The sequence below is a fragment of the Lissotriton vulgaris genome, chromosome 9, assembly GCF_964263255.1.
Source record: "Lissotriton vulgaris chromosome 9, aLisVul1.2, whole genome shotgun sequence".
Taxonomy (NCBI): Eukaryota; Metazoa; Chordata; class Amphibia; order Caudata; family Salamandridae; genus Lissotriton; species Lissotriton vulgaris.
This window is the reverse complement of record NC_141697.1, coordinates 970,173,373-970,193,270: the sequence shown is the minus strand read 5'-3', so window position 1 is coordinate 970,193,270 and position 19,898 is coordinate 970,173,373. Positions and strand designations below refer to the sequence as shown.

The 19,898-nt window shown below is 44.3% G+C and overlaps 1 pseudogene; it reads left to right on the top strand.

Moving 5' to 3' along the window:
* Positions 1–5,450: 5,450 nt before the first annotated feature.
* On the top strand, positions 5,451–6,869 carry LOC147692632 (zinc finger BED domain-containing protein 6-like; annotated as a pseudogene).
* The last annotated feature ends 13,029 nt before the right edge of the window (positions 6,870–19,898 follow it).

The following is a 19,898-nucleotide window of genomic DNA, read 5'->3' as shown; positions in this document are numbered from 1 at the left end:
CCAATGTAAGGGTTTAGGTATGTCTGTGTTGTTTTTCTCTTTTCTCACAATTTAAAAAATGAATACATTGGTTGTTGGGATTGGGTGATGTATTAATCTTGTCAGTTCACCAAAGAGTTCCTTTTATACTTGCCAATAGGTCCAGGATGTTGTTTTTTTTACTCTCACATAGATAGATGGAAGTGGTTCTTGGGTGCCTTGTTAATATATGGGGCGTCCCAAGACTAGGAAGTATTCTGACACTATCCTCTCTGTTGAAAGACTGTTTCTGTGCCTTGTCTAAAGACCTTTTGTTCTGTCCACCCATAGATATTTGCTCCTTTACAACCATTGCCAGAGGGGCCCGGACATCAAATTCAGCCTGGGGAGTCAGCGTCTGCACCAGTCCAGCTTGAAGCCAAAGTGAAGGTAACCAGCACAGGTATTGTTGGCAACTAGGACCTCAGTGAAGGCGGAAGCCCTGTGATCAAGTGTGTACCCCTGACACTGTCTTGGGGGAAAGACGGGGTCACAAATCAGAAAGGAGTAATCATGGAACATGTTTTTTGATGCCCAGCTGAGAGTCACAGACTGACCAGAATGGCGAGGAGGCTTTGCTTGAGGTGACCTTTTTTGAAACATGGGTTGCTTCAGAGATCCTAGCATCAGGCCTCTGAATTACCCTGGGCGGAGAACTACGCTCCGTTCGCGGAGTTTGCGAATTTTCGGCAACTTCGCACTTCGCGGCGAGAGGGAAGCTGTCGACTACTTCGCAATCTACAGCGTAGCGTAGTAGTTTTTCTTCCTCGCGCGCTCAATAGCATTCTCGCGTGCGCGGTAATGACTTACCGTGGCTCTGCGTTCGCTTTCTCGTTTTCTCTCCCGGTCGCGTTCGCTACGATGTTTGGAATCCGGCCGCACAATCCCATGCGACTTTGAGAATGCGATTACGTCATTCGGACGCGCGAACATGTCATTGGGACGCGCGATCCTCCTTGCAGTGCCATGTTGGTAAGATCGCGTTTTCGAAAAACGCAGAAACTGCAATCTGTCACAGAATATCTCTCGAGCATGTTAAAATCTTCTCAAAAATGTTCATTTAACCCCTCAGATTGTGATTTGGCTGTATTTTTTTGGGCTAGGAGTCCTCTTTTTGTTTCTACTCTTTTTTTCAAGAGAAAGGAAGTGCCCCTGAGTCTCAAACTTCCTGTTCCTGTCCACCAGGCTCCTCCCAGTGCTTTGTCCATGTGGTGTTCACTTTCATTTGGAATTGGAGCTGGAAGGATCACTCTTTGTGTATGTCTGCTGCATCATAGCATTTAATTGGATTTATTGAGGAATTTTGGATTTGAACTTTTCTTTTACAAGTAAGTTTGAGAATTGAGAATTGGTGTACTGTAAATGTTTGTTTGGTTTGGTTTTTTTTTAATAACAGTTTTCTGTGCTTCTCAATCTTTCTTAAAACTTATTATCGAGGGAGGCCTGTACTTTCATGAGGGGCCAAGTTGTATGTGTTTGAAATTTCATCCAGTAGGCCTAGAGGTACCCAAGGGTCCACCCATGTTTCTGTTGTGTCTGTAAAACATCATGGATGGCATTGGATTTAATTGCATACTCTGTAGTAGTGGAATTTAATTTTTTTTTAGTAAAATTAGGTAACCCTAGTAGTTCATGTAGTTAGTGTAGGCCTGCTTGAGTTCATTTACTTTCTGTGGGTGGCTTGGCCAGGTGGTGGTGGCCATTTTGTGTTTGTAGCCACTGTGTTTTTGCCATAGGCCTCCAAGCTTGTGGCCTACTCTGCCAGTAGGCCCAAGGGTACTACTAGAGCCCTCATCATGGGTGCATGAAAGTTTTTCAACTGATTTTGGGGTGTTTAAGTTGTATGTGTAACATCATAGGTCATGGATGGCTTTGGATTAATTAGCAAAATGTGTTTTTGGTGTTGAATTGCAGGTTTTGGGTGTGTGTTGAATAATATGGCTTTTTCTGCGCACTAGGTAACCCTAGAATTCAGCTCGCGTAATTTTGGTAACTTTGCACAGTGCTATAACGCGACCTTACAGTTTTTGTCTTCTTCACGCGCTCAATGTGCATGCTCGGGCACGCGATAACGACTTTTTGTACAGTTCGCGCTGCCGAACACGCCGAATTTGCATTCTCGCGAGCAATATCTCTTGAGTTGCCTAAAACGTTCCCGAGAATCTAGATGCTGTTCATTTTGCTAAAAGAAACTCCTCAGGTTGTCATTTGCTTGTAGTTTTTGGAGCATGGACCACTTACTGTTTCTGTCCTCTATGTACTTTGTTGTTTGAGGGTGGCCTGACCATGTGGGCGGCTTGGTGGCCATTTTGTCAAGCCAAGCATTGTCCTTTTGCCATAGGAATGTATTGTGTTGTCTTCTCTTTCTTTTCATGTTTTTGGGGGTGGCCAGGCCATGTGGGGGCGGCCATTTTGTGTGACCTTCCATCCTGGTTTAGTTTTTTTGCCGCAGGCCTACAAACGTGTGTGATTTTTTCTGCCAGTAGGCCTAGAGTCCCAGAGATAGTCAGCGGGGATGCTTGATGTAGCGGTTTCCATTTTGTCTGTTGAATTTAACATCATTTAGGGCATGGGTGGTAATGCATTGAATTTTCAAATGTGGTGTTTGGGGTGTAGTTAACTGTTTGGGTGAAAACTTTAAATGCCTTTGTTGTTTGTGTTGTGTAACTTTCAAACCTTGTAGCCATGGGGATTTTCTTTTTTGCATTAAGCTGTGATGCAGGCATCCTCCTTTTTCTGGCCATATAGGGAGGGATATAGGCCTGCTAGAGTTTATTGTTTTCTGGCCTTTACCCATGTACCTGTGATGAGAGTGCCCATGTGGAGCTGTGGTGGTAGTAGTAGTGTGCTGTTTTGTTTTTGACAAATCAGCCTGTGTCTTGCCATTGTTCCTGTTGGCTTACTACTGTTCACATCCCCATTGCTATCTGCTGCAGGTCACTGATGCTGCATCCATCCAAAATGATGCACAAATTAAGGATAAACAAGTTCCATTTCCACTACATTTGCATTTTAGTTATTTGCTATTCTTACTCTTACTGGTTGTACTAATACTTCTAGTAGTAATTAAAATTAAAGCTAAAAAAATACACATTCGACTGATGTTGTTCTGCCTTCTTTGCTTGTAGGTGCACAAAAGACTGAAGAGGAGGTGTCTGTCATCATTCATCGCCTGTTCTACTGCCAGACGGACGTCCTTCTGTACTACGTCATGTGTGGTGTGACTAACCTGACCAGACATCATTCTCAGCAACTTGTGCAACTGAGTGCTGCTGCTGACATCTGAAGAAGATGGGCCCAAAGAAAGCAGGTACCAGGTCCTCCAAGACCAAGAAAGTTGCTGAGAAGAAGTAAGAACAGAAGAAGGAAGTGACACTTAAGTCTGGTGTTGACCCGAAAACCTTTTTTGGGAAAAAAAGTACGCCTGCAGCAGCAGTGACCGGGGTCCAAGCTGGGGCCAGCACCTCCGCATCAGTGGGCCCAAGCCACCAACCCAGGCCCAAGCAGATGAGTGGGGAAGAGGTAGCCAGCCTAATGGTGGAATGCAGTGATACTGAGCCTGACTTGAACTTATCGCTATCTCAAAGTAGTACACATTCCACGCAAGAGGGAACACAGCAGAAAAGTGGTGAACAACAACCTGCACCCGCAATAGTAGATGTTCAACCTGAGCCACCGCCCGCAATAGTAGTTGTTCAACAACCACCGCCCGCAATAGTAGATGCTCAACGAAAAGAACAACCACAACCACCGCCTGCAATAGTAGTTGTTCCACAACCACCGCCTGCAATAGTAGATGTTCAACGAAAACAACAACCACAACCACCGCCTGCAATAGTTGTTGTTCAAGAACCACCACCGGCAATAGTAGTTGTTGTTCCTCCTGAAGTCGGGCAGTTCAGGAAATTGAGCCTGATTCAGAGCAAGAAGAGGCAGCACCTCATGCAGGAGATCTATTGTTTTCCAAATCCCCACCAAGGAAAAGGAGGGTTAGTCCATCGAGTTCTTCACCAAGCATCCCTTCTGATGATCTTGATCTTAATTGGGAGCCACAACAATCTGAGCATGAGAGGGAGAGATATCCCAAGAAGACCAGGCTAGGGAAAAGGAATGTTCCAGGAAGCCTACCACTTATGGAGTGCGATGTTGAGCAGCCGGATAATGATGGTGATGATGAGTCAGACCCAGTCATCACAAGCATTACTCGTGGCCCTGAGGACATGGAGACCAACATTTTAACCCTATCAAGAATGGCTACGACTAGGGATGTAGCATGCATACCACCAACACAGGCCACACCAAAACTACCTCCAGCTTCCATTTTTAAATTTGCACACAGCCGGCAGCGTCCTACATCCAGCACAAGTTCCACCTCAGCAGAAGTAGGTAGTGGTACTACTGCGCAGCCACATAGTGAAATTCACCACACAACCTCCAGTTCATCCGGCATTGGAAGTGGCACCTCTAGCAGGAGACAAAAGTTAAGCTCCCCAGTGTGGGACTTCTTTACATTTAGCGCAAATGAAGAGAACATTGCTATATGCTCCATTTGTCATTCCTCTGTTAAACTATGGTACCGGAGGCCAAATGACCCATATGAAAAAACACCACGCAATCAAGTGGGAGGACCACCTACGTATCATAAAAGCAGGAACCATTAATTTTGGTGGGGAAGCAGTAGAAGGTCCACGGGTCGAACAGGAAGAAGAGGGAGACATTCTATCTGGTAGAGGTACACTAAGTACCCCTGTCCGACTCCCCAGCACTGCAGTGGTAGATCCCACATCTTCCGCATCAGCAACATCTCTGTGGCACCAGAGTAAGAGTAACCCGGAGACACCAAGGAGTACGGGTGCGAAGTCTGCGACGCGAATGGGCATAACTGAAAGAAATACCAAGCAGCGTACCATTGTTAGCATCTTTAGGCAGGAGGGAAAGTACGAGCGCAACCACCCAATAGCACGTTTGTACAATGCTAAGCTTGCTAAAATGTTAGCTCTGGACCTTCTCCCTTTTTCTTTTGTTGAAGGGGTGGGTTTCCTGGAATTGGTGACAACCCTCTGCCCAAAATGGAATGTTCCCAGCCGCTACTGGAATTGCTTGGAAAAGCCTTGTAGCAGAGTGCTGTGCATAGTATCCATCTGACAACAGACATGTGGACCAGTTGCCAAGCCACTGATTACATGTGCATCACTGCACACTGGATCTCTTTTTCAGGTGTTAGAGACAAGATATCTACAGGCATTGACACTACTGAGATTTTTAATGATACTCGCAGACATGCTACTGTAGCCATGTTTGCTATGGAGAAATCGCATACTGCTGCAAACATTTTGGATGAGTTCAACAGCAAGGTCTTTGAATTGCTGCGACCAAGAGGCCTCAATATTGGTTTTGTTGCCACCAACAATGGCAGTAATGTAGTTAAGGCCATGGAAGATGGTCGCTATTTCAGGGTCCCCTGTTTGGCACACTGCATTAACATTGTGGTTCAAGACTTTCTGAAAAATGAAAGCAAAGTCAGCAACTTACTGACCATTTGCAGAAGAATCTGCACGCATTTCAATCATTCTTTTAAAGCCCGGAAGCAGCTAAGGGTCATTCAACGTGAGTATAAAATGCCAGTCAAAGCACTCATCCAGGAGGTACCAACACGTTGGAACTCTACTTATTACATGCTTGATCTGCTGTTTGAGCAGTAAATACCGCTTAATGCTTATGTCATGACAATGTCAAGAAGATCAGGGGATCCAACAGTTATTAAAGCCATGACAGTTGAGATGTCGCAATGGGACCTCATTAAATGCCTGACAGAGATGCTACTTCCTATTGAGGTCTTCACAAGTGCAGGCAGCAGGGAGGACTGTACTATGAGCCAAGCTATCCCATTGTTGTACATGCTAGAGCAAGAGCTGAAGGAGGTGTCTGAAACATACGAAGGTGTTGAAGGAAAACTTGAAGCATGTAATTTGGCGAAGTCCTTAGCCGGCCGCTTATCTGAGAATACGAGGATTCAAAATAAGATTGTGTCACATCAACATTACATTACTGCCACAATTTTGGATCCACGGTACAAATTATTTGTGAATAGTAATGCTGTGATTCCTTTTTCAGAATGGGATGTTTCCAAGTACAAAACTGTAATAGCCGAGGAAGCCACTGATTTAGAAAATGAACGGCTCTCAATTAGAGGCCTGCCAGTGCCAGCCCAGGATAGTGCAAGTACTACTGAGCATCCTACAGAGTCAAGTTCGTCTTCACAGCATGCAAGCAGTGCGTTTGCTTCCCTGCAGTCACCAACACAAACAATAACAACAACCGCACCAACAGGATCTGATTCATAAGACACAAGCAAAATAATAGCTGCTTGGTTTCTACAGAAAGGGATGGGTAAGTCTGTTGCTGTCGCAAAGTAAAAACAGGACGTGCAAACCCGAGCACCAATGAACATTGAGCAGATGGTTCAGGCCTATCTGGATGACACAACAGAGGCGTTCATGGAGCAAAGCCCATTGGTGTATTGGTATAGGACAAGAAGCCAATGGCCAGTGCTCAGCAGGCTGGCGATAAAGTATCTAGCTTGCCCTGTTGCAAGTGTCTCTTCTGAGCGTGTTTTCAGTGCTGCTGGTGCCATTGTGACTGTGAAAAGGACCAGTCTCTCGCCCAAAAGCGTGGAGAGGTTAACCATGATCAAAATGAATCAGCACTTGATACCACCAGACTACAAAGTACGTGAATAAGAGCTGAAAGAGGAGAGCGAGTCGGAAGAAATAAGTAGTGGGTTACAGGACCTACTTCTGTCAGAAGAACCACCAGGGTTTGAGGACGAGCTCCCCTTCCCTGACAACTAGGCTTTGAAATTGTTACATTCTCCCTTCCTTTATTTCTCCCTTCCTTATTTGTGTGTATCTGTCTTTCTGACTCAAACTTCAAAACCAACACCATCTTTCTTTCTCTTTTAATTACCTATTGGAGTTGCACATCTGAGCATTTACTGTGCACTCCACTCATCAGAGTCCTGCTCCATCTTCCTGACTCACCCTAAATACATTTCCATCTTGCCATACATTAGATGGAGATGGACAATAGTGCAATAATGTAGCCTCTAACACTCCCTCCATAACAAGCGAAACGTACGTGACTTTAGCCATCTTCTGTTTTGTTTCCAATCTGAAATGCATCACTTTCTTAAGGCTACACCTCTGTCTGCAGGCATACACAACTCTTCAATGTCAGAACTTGAGCAGAGCTCCAAAATTAAAGTAAACTCGTCATCACTTTCAGAAGACTCTGCTGCATCTGTGATCTGACAGCCACAAAGAAGAGAAAGACAGGTATATGAAATGAATGATGCCATACATTGCATTGGCTGCTTGCTGACTCATAGCAAATGTGCATGAAGTAGAAATATACTAGTAGTTTAATATAATAACAAAGTACTTGTGTCTCAAGTGATGGTCAATGTTTCCATGTTGTTTAATAATATGTATCCAATTGTACTCCTACTACTGCAGGTGCAGTCTGGACTTAATCGTAGTCACTCACTACAGACTGAGTTGCTGTTGGTGGTCTTTTGGAGAACACGTACACGTGCCACACCGGATGATGATGATGATGATGACCACCATACCATCTTTGCACGCTGTCAGTCGGTTTGATCAGAGATGATTGTTGGAATATGTTCAGGAAGTGGAATACAAGGTAAACACACAACCAATCAACAAGAACCACAGCAGACCTAGGCTACATGTGTGTGCAGTGGTGGAATAGAATAGTGGTATGATTGACTGACATTGGCGCATTGATTTAAATTAATCACTTGTTTTGGAAAATGCTAGGTTGATGTATATGCCTTTTGACTGAAACTGTGAAAAATGTAGGTAAATGGAGTTTGGGCCACAGACTCACGGCCCGGTGTTGTGGTGTGGCCCTGTAACTGTTCTGTGCTGGCTCCTATCTTGTTGTTCTTTTCGATGACTGCTGTGCAACTAGAAGAGTAGAGTTAATCAATGTATCCAAGCAGCCTCAGTCTGAAAATCTTCTCGCTCACGAGTCTTGTCTTTTTTGCACTACACCGTAATTGATTTTTATGTTTTCATTCTGTTAACTTTTTTTGTAATACCCCATTTCTTTCCTCAACACTTACAGGCCGGCCTTTCACCCAGCACTATTATACGTGGAGCAACAACTCACACTTACCTTACCAATCCTCCTCATCATCATCCAGCCAGAGGCGCCCAAGAATGATATTTTTATTTGGGCAATTTTAAAACATGGGAAAAACCTGAACTAGCCCCCCCCCTGTAGTTGTGATCATTTTTCCACCCAAGACACCATGCACTTTGTTACGTTTTGTGGGTTTTATTTAGAGCCAAGAAAAAAATACCTGGTACCGGTTTTAAAGGAGGCTGGCTTCACACAAGTGAGACCAGCCCTGCTCTACTTACAATCATTGACTAACATACGTACTACTTTTTGTATGGCTAACTTCTTGGTGGCTGCAGCTAGAACTAAAAAACATATTTATTAGATCAATGGCCCCCGTAAAACTGTGTTAATCAAGATGTGAGATCCTGGTGTACTACTAAATGAACTAAAAAATGTGTCTTTCTTCTTTTATTAATCCCACGCACGCTCTGATTTGCTTGTTACTGTAAATGATCTGTAAATAGTTGTATTGTATATATTTTAAAATGTATGAAATGTTTTTATCTCTTTGTATGATTTTTAACTAAATCGAATAAAGATATTTTGACTGACTGACTGACTGACTGATATAATCAGTCACAGTGTCCATGGAAGGGAGGAAAAAAATGAATGACGAGATACAACTACACATTTGGCCCTGGATAATACATTAACTTTAGTACCATTTTCATATTTTTCTTTGATTCCTTTTTCCTCTTCATTTATTTTACGCTGGTGTTTGGTAATTGATTGTTCACTTAAACTATCTCTTAGTTTTCTTTGCTAGCTTTCAGCCCGCTACATCAGGTATTACGGTTTCTCAGAGGGCATACAGCCTACGCAAAAGTCATATTCATATCATATATAAGAAATACTTCCTTTGAATTGTGTAGTAGTAGTTAAGTAATTACCACTTATTATTAACCATCAAATTAATAATAAACCTTCATCATGCATCCATTTCGTTTTTCTTACTTGACTTTACATTTATTGGGTAGTTGTGGATCAGCAATCATCGTCCTCATTGTTTTGCTTTTGTTGTCTCCATGCGTACTGTTTTTCTTTGTCAAACCTTTCCCCAAACCCCTGTTCCTATCCATTCATCAAACCCTAACCCTCTTCCCCCGGGCTGTGTGGTTTTATATTGAGGTGTGATGTTACTACATTAAATCTACACCAACAATTGATCACACGCTTGCTGGGGCAGATGTGGTGAAAGCAACACTAATGTCAACGAGGCAGGGCGAGGATCTTCTTCTGCTTGCCCACCCAAGCTCACTTTATGTACTAGTGTACAAGGCAATTAATTTCCCAAAGTGACCCAACGAATCAATGTAAATCATTGCTGGCATTGTTTGAATTTAATTTTAGAGCATTTAAGTTTACGATTTGTATTGTGTTTTAATGACTCCAACGCAACTGCAGTTATCTTCTTCTACTTGGCACAGTCCCCGACACCATTGATTTCTTTGAGTTCGTTTAGCAGTTGCAATATTGTTTGTATTTTTTTGTCCATATTATGTACTGTAATTTTGTACTTCTCTCACATTCTCTCTCAAGCAAATGACTGTCTCTTTGTTTTTGTTAGCCAATGCTAGTGCCAGTGTCTAGTCTACTACTACTATCACACAACCACGGCATATTCTCCGTTGTCTTGGGAAACCATGCAGCCTTTGCGGTGCCAAACGTAATCATCATCAATCACAGGTAAGAAGAGAAGTTTGCTGGGAGGTATAATGGAGGAGAGGCTGGTAGTACTAATAGGACAAATATAACTGAGTGAGGGGTACAGCATCTATCTGTTTGCATGTTACACATGTGGTCAATTAATAAAGTATTTCAATCAAACACTGGCCGCTGCCCTGCATCTAGAGTAAACTTTGTGACGTACAACAGTAACCCCACCACAAAACAACATCATATGTGTAAGTTGAAAATAAATAACATTTATTCATGTACAAAAAATATCCTCCTAGTCCTCCTATCCCACCCCTATCCCCACCCTAACCCCAACCAATGTACAAGTCCAAAGAATGTCCCACAAAAATAACCCCAACACCCAATTCCCACCCACCAACAAAAGTATTAAAAAAGGGGCAAATCAACAGGGTCCATTACAATTGGCAGGCTTTGAGGTGTTTGTCCACTATAATCTTGACGCGCTCCTCTAATTGATCCTCCAGCTTGGCCATCCGGAGGAGAAGTTGTTGCCCAAATGCACGGCACCTACATTTGCATCCATGCTGTGTGGGGGTGGCAGAAGTTAATTGCCGGCGGTGAGCGGCTGCCTGGCCGTGGCGCCGTACTCCTGCAGGTGGGGCCTTGCTGGGGCCAGACGCATTGGAAGAGTCAGCAGCTGCTGCCGCCGCCTCTCCCTCCTCCTCCTCAGCCTCAGCCACCAGCTTGCGGTACTCCTCCACAATGGCCTGCAGTTTCCTTTGCCGGGCCCTGGCTGCCAACTCCTTCCGTGATGGTTTTTGGGAAGGAGTATGAGTATCTATAAAAAAAGAAACAGAATTGTAACTGAAACTCTTCAAAATTAATTCAACAGTACATTGTGGCATAGTAGCACTACCAAGCGCAGTACATACAATTGGTGTCAACTTTTAGTATCTATTTAATCTATCCTCCTGCTTCCCCTGCCTGTAGCATTTGTTGAAGTTTTTTCCGGCATTATACTTGCCCTAGTACTGGGTGGCCTTGAGTACACATAAGAACAAAAGTCTTTTTTGTATCTCCTTTTATTTTTTCAAAGAAAGACTCTGCTTCCAGTGACAGTCTTCACCTATGATGAATACAATACATTTAGGGGGCATCCACCCATTAAAAGTAAATGTCTATCATTCTTTATTATCGGCTGAGCTGGTTTCACTTTCACCAGCAACCACCCATGCGTCCACTCCTTCCTTGCCTTGGGTTTCATTGACACAAACTCCGCTCATGATTCTTGCTATCCACTGTATCCATGCACCCATACTTTTTTGCCCAACCAGGCCTGCATTTTCTTTGACCTTCCAGTTCTACCCATTCTTCAACAACCCATGCATTGGATTCATATCAGCCACGTGAATGAGCCTTCCAAAGTATCCTTCTATGGTAGTTAGTCTTATTATTACATCTCTTTAGTCCTTCCTCCTTCCACCCTAGTTCACTTCTTTCCCTTTTTGTTCAACACAAGGTCATCTGATCTGACTTTTAGTCTTCTCCATAACTTTCACAGCTGAGTTGGAGTCTGATGGAAGAGGCCTTGTTTACTCAACTCACACTGGTAATGTTACAAAGGGTGTCTTCTTCAACCGTTGTATATTGTCCAGTACAACTTCAAATTCATACTTTCTTAATAAGTCTCATAGCACAGTGAGGGAAATGTCCCCCTTCCACCTAGTAATGCAAATAAGTAATGAATATAACTTACCACCGCCCACCGCTGAAGTTTCCTCCCCCACTGATGCTCCTGCAGGTGCCGCAGCCACTGTTCCCTCCTGGATGGCAATCGCATCGCCGCTGGCCCCGTCGGCACTGGTGGTTAGTAGTGATTGTGCACCTATAAAAGCAAGTACACCTTTTTAGATGCCACCACACCTCCCCATATTTTACTAGTTGTACTTTTTTCACCAGGAAGGAAGATTGAAAAAACAGTTACATACAACATGAATCGTTGTGTAACTAGTCCAAATTGCGTCCTAATGTACAGCAGTCACATTAGACAGAGTTTAGTTTTAATTTATTAGATGGTCCCTAGGGTCATCTAATCTCTACTCCTACTCTAGTCTTTGGAAAGTTAGCCTGAGCCATATAACCATTTTAGATCCGGGTCTACTGCTTTGCCCATGTTACCTCGCAGCTTGTTGCACAGTAAGAAAGACACCTTTGAGGCCACATGAGTGTTGCATACAACTAAAGAGGTTGACAAACCAGTATTGTTAGTCCCTTTTGGTTATCCATAATGTTGCACTTTTTGCCATGACTGCTGAAAACTGGCATAGTTGTATTCACTGTCTAACGTGCAACATTTTTCTCATAGGCAGATGAGAAGAGAAGATTGCCTTCTACGAAACAAGGGATTTGCAGAGCTTTCGAAAGATGCATGTGTAACCAGTATATGTTCAACGGTAAGGGGTCTCCCACAATTCACACATTTCTCTATCGTGCACTAGATGTACAAAATGTATAGTATTTAATCTTCTTCATTTTGCATGGTGGAGCAGGATGTTTGTCATGGAAATACTTACAAGTTACAACAATACAAAGCTTGTTATTAAAAAAATAAAGTTTTTGAACTTGCACATAGACTCTGTGGTATATTTTGAGTGTCTGGGGTGTTGTGGACTGAAACGAGTGAGTGAGCAAAAGGGTGTTCTTCTGTTCTGGCCTGGGTTGTGTAATAAAATCATTGGGTATATATATCTAACTATCTTCGTGTGTGGGTCGGGAGTGGGACAAATGACTATGACTGAGACACTTAGGTAGGTAGACGGTCATTGAATTGTGGTTTCTTCTGACTGAGTTCTGTGACTAGGGTGTAATGTGTAATGTCCAACCTCCCTATCACCAACATCAACATCCTATTTTCTTGTGCATAGTTCTGTTTGTGTATGTGCAGAGAATAATAACCACAACAGTAGTAGTAGTATATTAACTGAATAAAAATTAGTAGGCAAACATCTGGTTGTGCATTTTGTTGGTGGGAATTGACAAAGACTGGAGATTACAGAGGACAACGCAAAAGACAGGAGTGGACCCAGTGGCTACAGCTATTCTATCACAGCTTTATTCAAAAGAATACCTTAACTAAAGAGTGGCCAACAGGGCAAGCTTAGCTACACACAGTCTAATAGTAGTAGCACAGAGAGTCTTAGGGCGGAGGCAGTTTGAAGGAACTGAAAGTCAGGGATGGCATTGGATACCCAAAATTTGGAAAACAAATTTAAGACCAAAGAAGGGTTTGCTAACATTGAATTAGGAAGGAGACTTAATAGGTTGGAAAAAATAAGGTGCGTTAAAAAGTTAGGGAAATATAATTGTTAAAATTATAAGCACTGTAGGACTTACTGGGGCCAGCAGCAGGATCCTCGGTAGAGGAGCGCTCCTCTTGTGGTTGTCCCGCCAACTCGGACCCCGTCTTCTTGCCCTTGGGTGGTGCTGATCGTGTAAGAAATAATTAAGAAAGAGAAACATTAAGTGCTGTGAAACAAAGACCTCATTCAAAAATCCTTTCAAACATTTTAGGGAATAACAATTCCAATAAAATTGATTTTGAAGTATAAATGACCACTGGCTTGCAGGATCCACAGACTGTCTACTTATAGAACACTAATCAAATGTTCCATAAACATTCTGATTGCAGAATATACTAACGAAGCCAGTACCACCTGACCTACACCACCTATTCAAGAATCCAAACGGGCCAATTGTTCAGTAAGTCGGCATTTCAATTTTATTTTTGCCCGCAAACATGCATAGATGATGAGATGGAGGACACATGCATAAATTTGTGCATACATGGAATTGTTGGTTGCTTGCGTCATAAGAACTGCTACTGACTCACCTGACCATGCTATTGCTGCTAAGTCTACCACTCAGTAAACAAACTTCAAACCGGTTCTATGGAGGGGTGGGGTAAATAAGAACTAAGCATTCAGTGACAGAGGAGGTGTCATGCAGACCGTTAACAAAATATGAACTAATACTATCCATCCACCACTATTTCACTAAAGGACAATGTTAGGAAGGACTAGACTCCAGCAATAGTATTAACTAACTTCAGTTCTCTAAAAACTCTAACATCAATAATCACCAGCCCAAGCTAGGGCAAAGTTACAAACCAGTAAGAGAAGTGGCGAGCAGCACCTGTGGCATACAATAACAGAAGATTTTGAGACGGAATTGATCTGCAATGTAACTAAGCGCACCAGTAATCGAGTTACTTTTTCGTCCATGAAATATACACAGTACTTATACTACTATATTATATATTAAATATTACTAGCTACTCACCAAGCCCCACGACCTCGACACCTAGCAGGTCCAACAGGTCCTGCTCCCTGTCCAGAATGTCTGCTCACCGGTGGGCCAGCTGCTGGTGGGTGCGCCGGATATCCGAGCGACGGTAGACTGCCCGGTGCACCTTTGCCCACCGGCGGTGACGCTCCTCTGGGAGGTAACCAGAGCCTGGCCTGCCCCCTGCTGCCAAGGTCAAGGGGAGGTGGCGCTGGATGAAAAAAACCAGGGCGGCCACCTCCGCCTCCCCGAAAAGATTCCAGGCATGCACCCCTGCAGGTCTCATTCTGCCGCAAGGCAGCCGGCTCTTGCGCGCAGGCGCCTTGCCCTTCGAGACGGTTCTGCTGCTCCCCTTTGCCATGGTTCTGGGGTGGAGGTGGAAAAGAAAAGTTGGAACAAAAGGAAAAAAGTTAGGGGGAAGAAGTAGGAGCTTAAATAAAGAAGTAAAATAAAACAGTAGAAAAGTTTTAAAAAAGGTGGAAAAGTAGAAATAAAATGCAAAATATAAACTTAGGGACAGAGAGAGATAGATGATAAGTAAAAAAAAGTAAGAAAAACTGTGAAAATAGGTAAAGATTGCACAGATATAAGGTGGATAGAAAACTAGACCCAGAACCATAGCATAGAGTGTGAAAAACAAGATGGCTGCGCCCATCGCGACCACGTGGGTAAGTTTGCGCGCGATTTCACACGAACACGCACTTTGTCAGCGTGAACAAGTAGTTGTGTTCCCGAACAAGACGTGCACCGCGCGAACACGTTATATACGCGACCCGGAAGAGGAAATAGGGGACGTGAGCGGGCGGGAAATTGAAAAAACAAGATGGCCTGCCCATAGCCCACCACATGGGTAAGGTCGCATGCTACAATCCCCCAAACACGCAGACAGCACCCCGAACACGCACAACGCGCTCCCGAGCAAGAAAAACGGCTCGCGAACGGGACCAGCAAGCTACTACGCACGCTCGCAAAGCTCGCGTAGTGCGAGAACGTCTTCGCGTAGCTTCGCGTAGCGCGACTACGCGTACTACGCCCTGGGTTACTCTGAATCCTGGTCACAAAGTGAATGCAAGTTTGCACCTTTGTTTGTTGGTCAAGAGATACCTGGGTACACTGGATGCAATTTGTGGCCCCAACAAATGAGCAGTGCGCCAGCAGAGCAATACAGGAGTTAGGGAAGGACTTGAGATTAGGGTACAGGTGCTGTGTGTCTAGTGCCTGTTAGATTGAAGTGAAGGAAACTGGTGCACTGCCTGAGACACTGTACAGGATCGCTGAGAGCATTTGCCTGGTGGGTGACTGCCCTATCCTGAAAGAAGAGATTCTTTTTCCTTGAAACTGGGCTGTGATTCTTGAGTTGTGAGTTGTGCAGCTCCACCGTGGAAACAACAAGAGCCTGCCTGTGAGGCTCAAACGGACAAAGGGAGAAGACTCCCCTGTGGCTTGGTTGTACAGCAGTTTCAATTTCCCCAAGGACTTCTTCTTTTTGTCAATAATGTACCCCTTTGGATGTCCCGTTTTTGAGAAGGAGCAGCCCTTTGCAGCTCTTCGTCCTAATTCCTAAGGCCCTGTGTGGTCCTCCTGGTCCCAGATATGATTGATGTTCTAGCCCTCATAAAAGGAAAATGTAACAGTCAATTGGAAAATGTTTTTATTAGATATGTGCTGTTGGCTATTCTGAAATTAAAATTAATAGTCACTGAAATGCATAGGAGCCCTGAAAATGTTTACTAGATGGTTTTAGGATTTTCTTTTGCTTAGGACTAAAAAAAATGATAATTCTATTTGTAATAGTGGTCATTACTTTCTCCTGCTATCTGAATGTTAATTATGACCCGATGCTTTGTTCCCTTTGTATTCCTGCTTATACCTTATATGTACTGGCTTAACGAAATGTTTAGAATGGAAAATGCCCACCTAGCAATGAATTAGGATATTGATAAATTTATGAAAATTAATGTGCAAATATTTTCTATGTTCCTACTGGATCATAGGAATGTATTTATCTCATGCTAAAAGGACCATCTGTTAAAGATTGTACGGGTTTGTTAGCATGAGCTGAAAGCCATTTTGTATTTCTGGCAGCCATCTTGTTTGCCATGTGCTGCCACGTGCTCGCCATGTGCTCTGCCCTCCCTCAGTGTTGACTGCTCTTGTAATCTGCCTTGAAACAAAGTATATTTAGCATCTTCCACCTTCGCACATGCCCAGAAGAGCCTAGCTAGTAGAATGCACCTGCTTCTCTAGTATAACTGTCAGGCTATTTTTGCTGCTGTATGGAGAAGTAACTATCTTTCCGCCTTGTTGAGCAAGCAGATCTTGAATGCCCATTTTAGGCATTTTGCATGCTTACATGAGCCAGGACTGCCCCTAGGTCTTATGCTGACTATGTAACCCTAAGCATATATAAGGCCCTGTTTTCTGTACTCCTTAGACTGCCTCTTCGGTTGCTAAGGCTTCTGTGTGACGTAGTCTCCCTCATTTGAGGTTAATAAAGATGTTACTTTTATATTTCAGCTTCTGTGCCAATTTCTTCTTTGTTGGTTTAAAAGCACTAAGTATTAGTGGGACCCCTGAGAAGGTTTCTATGTTCTACAGTCAGGGCAACATGGCAGTTAGCAACTGCACACAGACACTGCGGTGGCAGGCCTGAGACACCATTTTAGGGCTACTCATGTGGGTGGCACAATCAGTGCTGCAGGGCCACTAGTAGCATTTGAATCACCAGCCCTTGCACACTCAGTGCATTTTACTAGGGACGTCCTGGTAAAACAAATATGTCAATCATGGACAACCAATCACAATAACAATTTATATAGGGAGCATATGCACTTTAGCACTGATCAGCAGTGGTAAAGTGCCCAGAGTCCTATTGCCAACAGCCATACTGCACTACTGCTGACGCGTTTCGAAATTTACTTTCTTCTTCAAAGGCTTGTGGGAAAGGAAAACAAGCTCGATTCCATCTCTCCCAGTTTTGTAGACAAAGATTGCGCGCCCCAATCTAAATGTTCGTGCCCCATAAGTAGAGGCCGATGGATATCAACCTCCGTGGCCCCCACATAAAATGTGGTAGTGCGTTCTCTACGGCATGGCCGCCGCAAAGATATATCCTGCTTCTGCTTGCACCAGTTGATTAAGAAGCAAACTAACACAAACACGAGCTCCAAGCTTAAGCCCTTTATTTTCGGTATGGAAGCAGCCAGTCTGCTCCCTTTCACAGCCATATCCCACTACTGCTGACGCGTTTCAAAATTTACTTTCTTCTTCAAAGGCTTGTGGGAAAGGAAAACAAGCTCGATTCCATCTCTCCCAGTTTTGTAGACAAAGATTGAGCGCCCCCTATGGGCCGCTCTGTATGAGACAGCGCAAAGTGTCCTGGGAATTGTGGTCCCGATCAATTGCTTGAAAATGTTCTGTTGGTATATTCAAGACCCGCAGATGAGCCTCGGCAGATAAGTGCTCCCTCAATCCAAATGTTCGTGCCCCATAAGTAGAAGCCGATGGATATCACTCTCCGTGGCCCCCACATTAAACTGGGTGGTGCGTTCTCTACGGCATGGCCACCGCAAAAATATCCTGTTCCTGCTTGCACCAGTTGATTAAGAAGCACACAAACACGAACACGAGCTCCAAGCTTAAGAACTTTATTTTCGGTATGGAAGCCGCCAGTCTGCTCCCTTTCACAGCCATATCCCACTACTGCTGACGCGTTTCGAAATTTAATTTCTTCTTCAAAGGCTTGTGGGAAAGGAAAACAAGCTCGATTCCATTTCTCCCAGTTTTGTAGACAAAGATTGCGCGCCCCCTATGGGCAGCTGTGTATGAGACAGCGCAAAGTGTTCGGGGAGTTGTGGTCCCGATCAATTGCTTGACAATGTTCTGTTGGTATATTCAAGACCCGAAGATGAGCCTCAGCAGATAAGTGCTCCCTCAAACCAAATGTTCGTGCCCAATAAGTAGAGGCCGGTGGATATTAACCTACGTGGCCCCCACATTTAACAGGGTGGTGCGTTCTCTACGGCATGGCTGCCACAAGAATATCCTGCTCCTGCTTGCACGTTAATTAAGAAGCACACAAACACGAACACGAGCTCCAAGCTTAAGCCCTTTATTTTCGCTATGGAAGCCGCCAGTCTGCTCCCTTTCACAGCCATACTGCACTACTGCTGACGCATTTCGAAATGTACTTTCTTCTTCAAAGGCTTGTGGGAAAGGAAAGCAAGCTTGATTCCATCTCTCCCAGTTTTGTAGACAAAGATTGCGCGCCCCCTACCGGCTGCTCTGTATGAGACAGCGCAAAGTGTTCTGGGAGTTGTGGTCCCGATCAATTGCTTGAAAATGTTCTGTTGGTATATTCAAGACCCGCAGATGAGCCTCGGCAGATAAGTGCTCCCTCAATCTAAATGTCCGTGCCCCATAAGTAGAAGCCGATGGATATCAACCTCCGTGGGCCCCACATTAAATGGGGTGGTGCGTTCTCTACGGCATGGCCGCCGCAAAAATATCCTGTTCCTGCTTGCACCAGTTGATTAAGAAGCACACAAACACGAACACGAGCTCCAAGCTTAAGCCCTTTATTTTCGGTATGGAAGCCGCCAGTCTGATCCCTTTCACAGCCATATCCCACTACTGCTGACGCGTTTCAAAATTTACTTTCTTCTTCAAAGGCTTGTGGGAAAAGAAAACAAGCTCAATTCCATCTCTCCCAGTTTTGTAGACAAAGATTGCGCGCCCCCTACCGGCCGCTCTGTATGAGACAGCGCAAAGTGTTCTGGGAGTTGTGGTCCCGATCAATTGCTTGAAAATGTTCTGTTGGTATATTCAAAACCCGCAGATGAGCCTCGGCAGATAAGTGCTCCCTCAATCCAAATGTTCGTGCCCCATAGGTAGAAGCCGATGGATATCAACCTCCGTGGCCCCCACATTAAACGGGGTGGTGCGTTCTCTACGGCATGGCCGCCGCAAAAATATCCTGTTCTTGCTTGCACCAGTTGATTAAGAAGCACACAAACACGAACACGAGCTCCAAGCTTAAGCCCTTTATTTTCCGTATGGAAGCCGCCAGTCTGCTCCCTTTCACAGCCATATCCCACTACTGCTGACGCGTTTCAAAATTTAATTTCTTCTTCAAAGGCTTGTGGGAAAGGAAAACAAGCTTGATTCCATCTCTCCCAGTTTTGTAGACAAAGATTGCGAGCCCCCAATGGGCAGCTCTGTATGAGACAGCGCAAAGTGTTCTGGAAGTTGTGGTCCCGATCAATTGGTTGACAATGTTCTGTTGGTATATTCAAGACCCGAAGATGAGCCTCGGCAGATAAGTGCTTCCTCAATCCAAATGTTCGTGCCCCATAAGTAGAGGCCGGTGGATATCAACCTCCGTGGCCCCCACATTTAACGGGGTGGTGCGCTCTCTACGGCATGGCTGCCGCAAGAATATCCTGCTCCTGCTTGCACCAGTTGATTAAGAAGCACACAAACACGAACGCGAGCTCCAAGCTTAAGCCCTTTATTTTTGGTATGAAAGCCGCCAGTCTGCTCCCTTTCACAGCCATATCCCACTACTGCTGACGCGTTTCGAAATTTACTTTCTTCTTCAAAGGCTTGTGGGAACGGAAAACAAGCTTGATTCCATCTCTCCCAGTTCTGTAGACAAAGATTGCGCACCCCCTATGGGCCGCTCTGTATGAGAC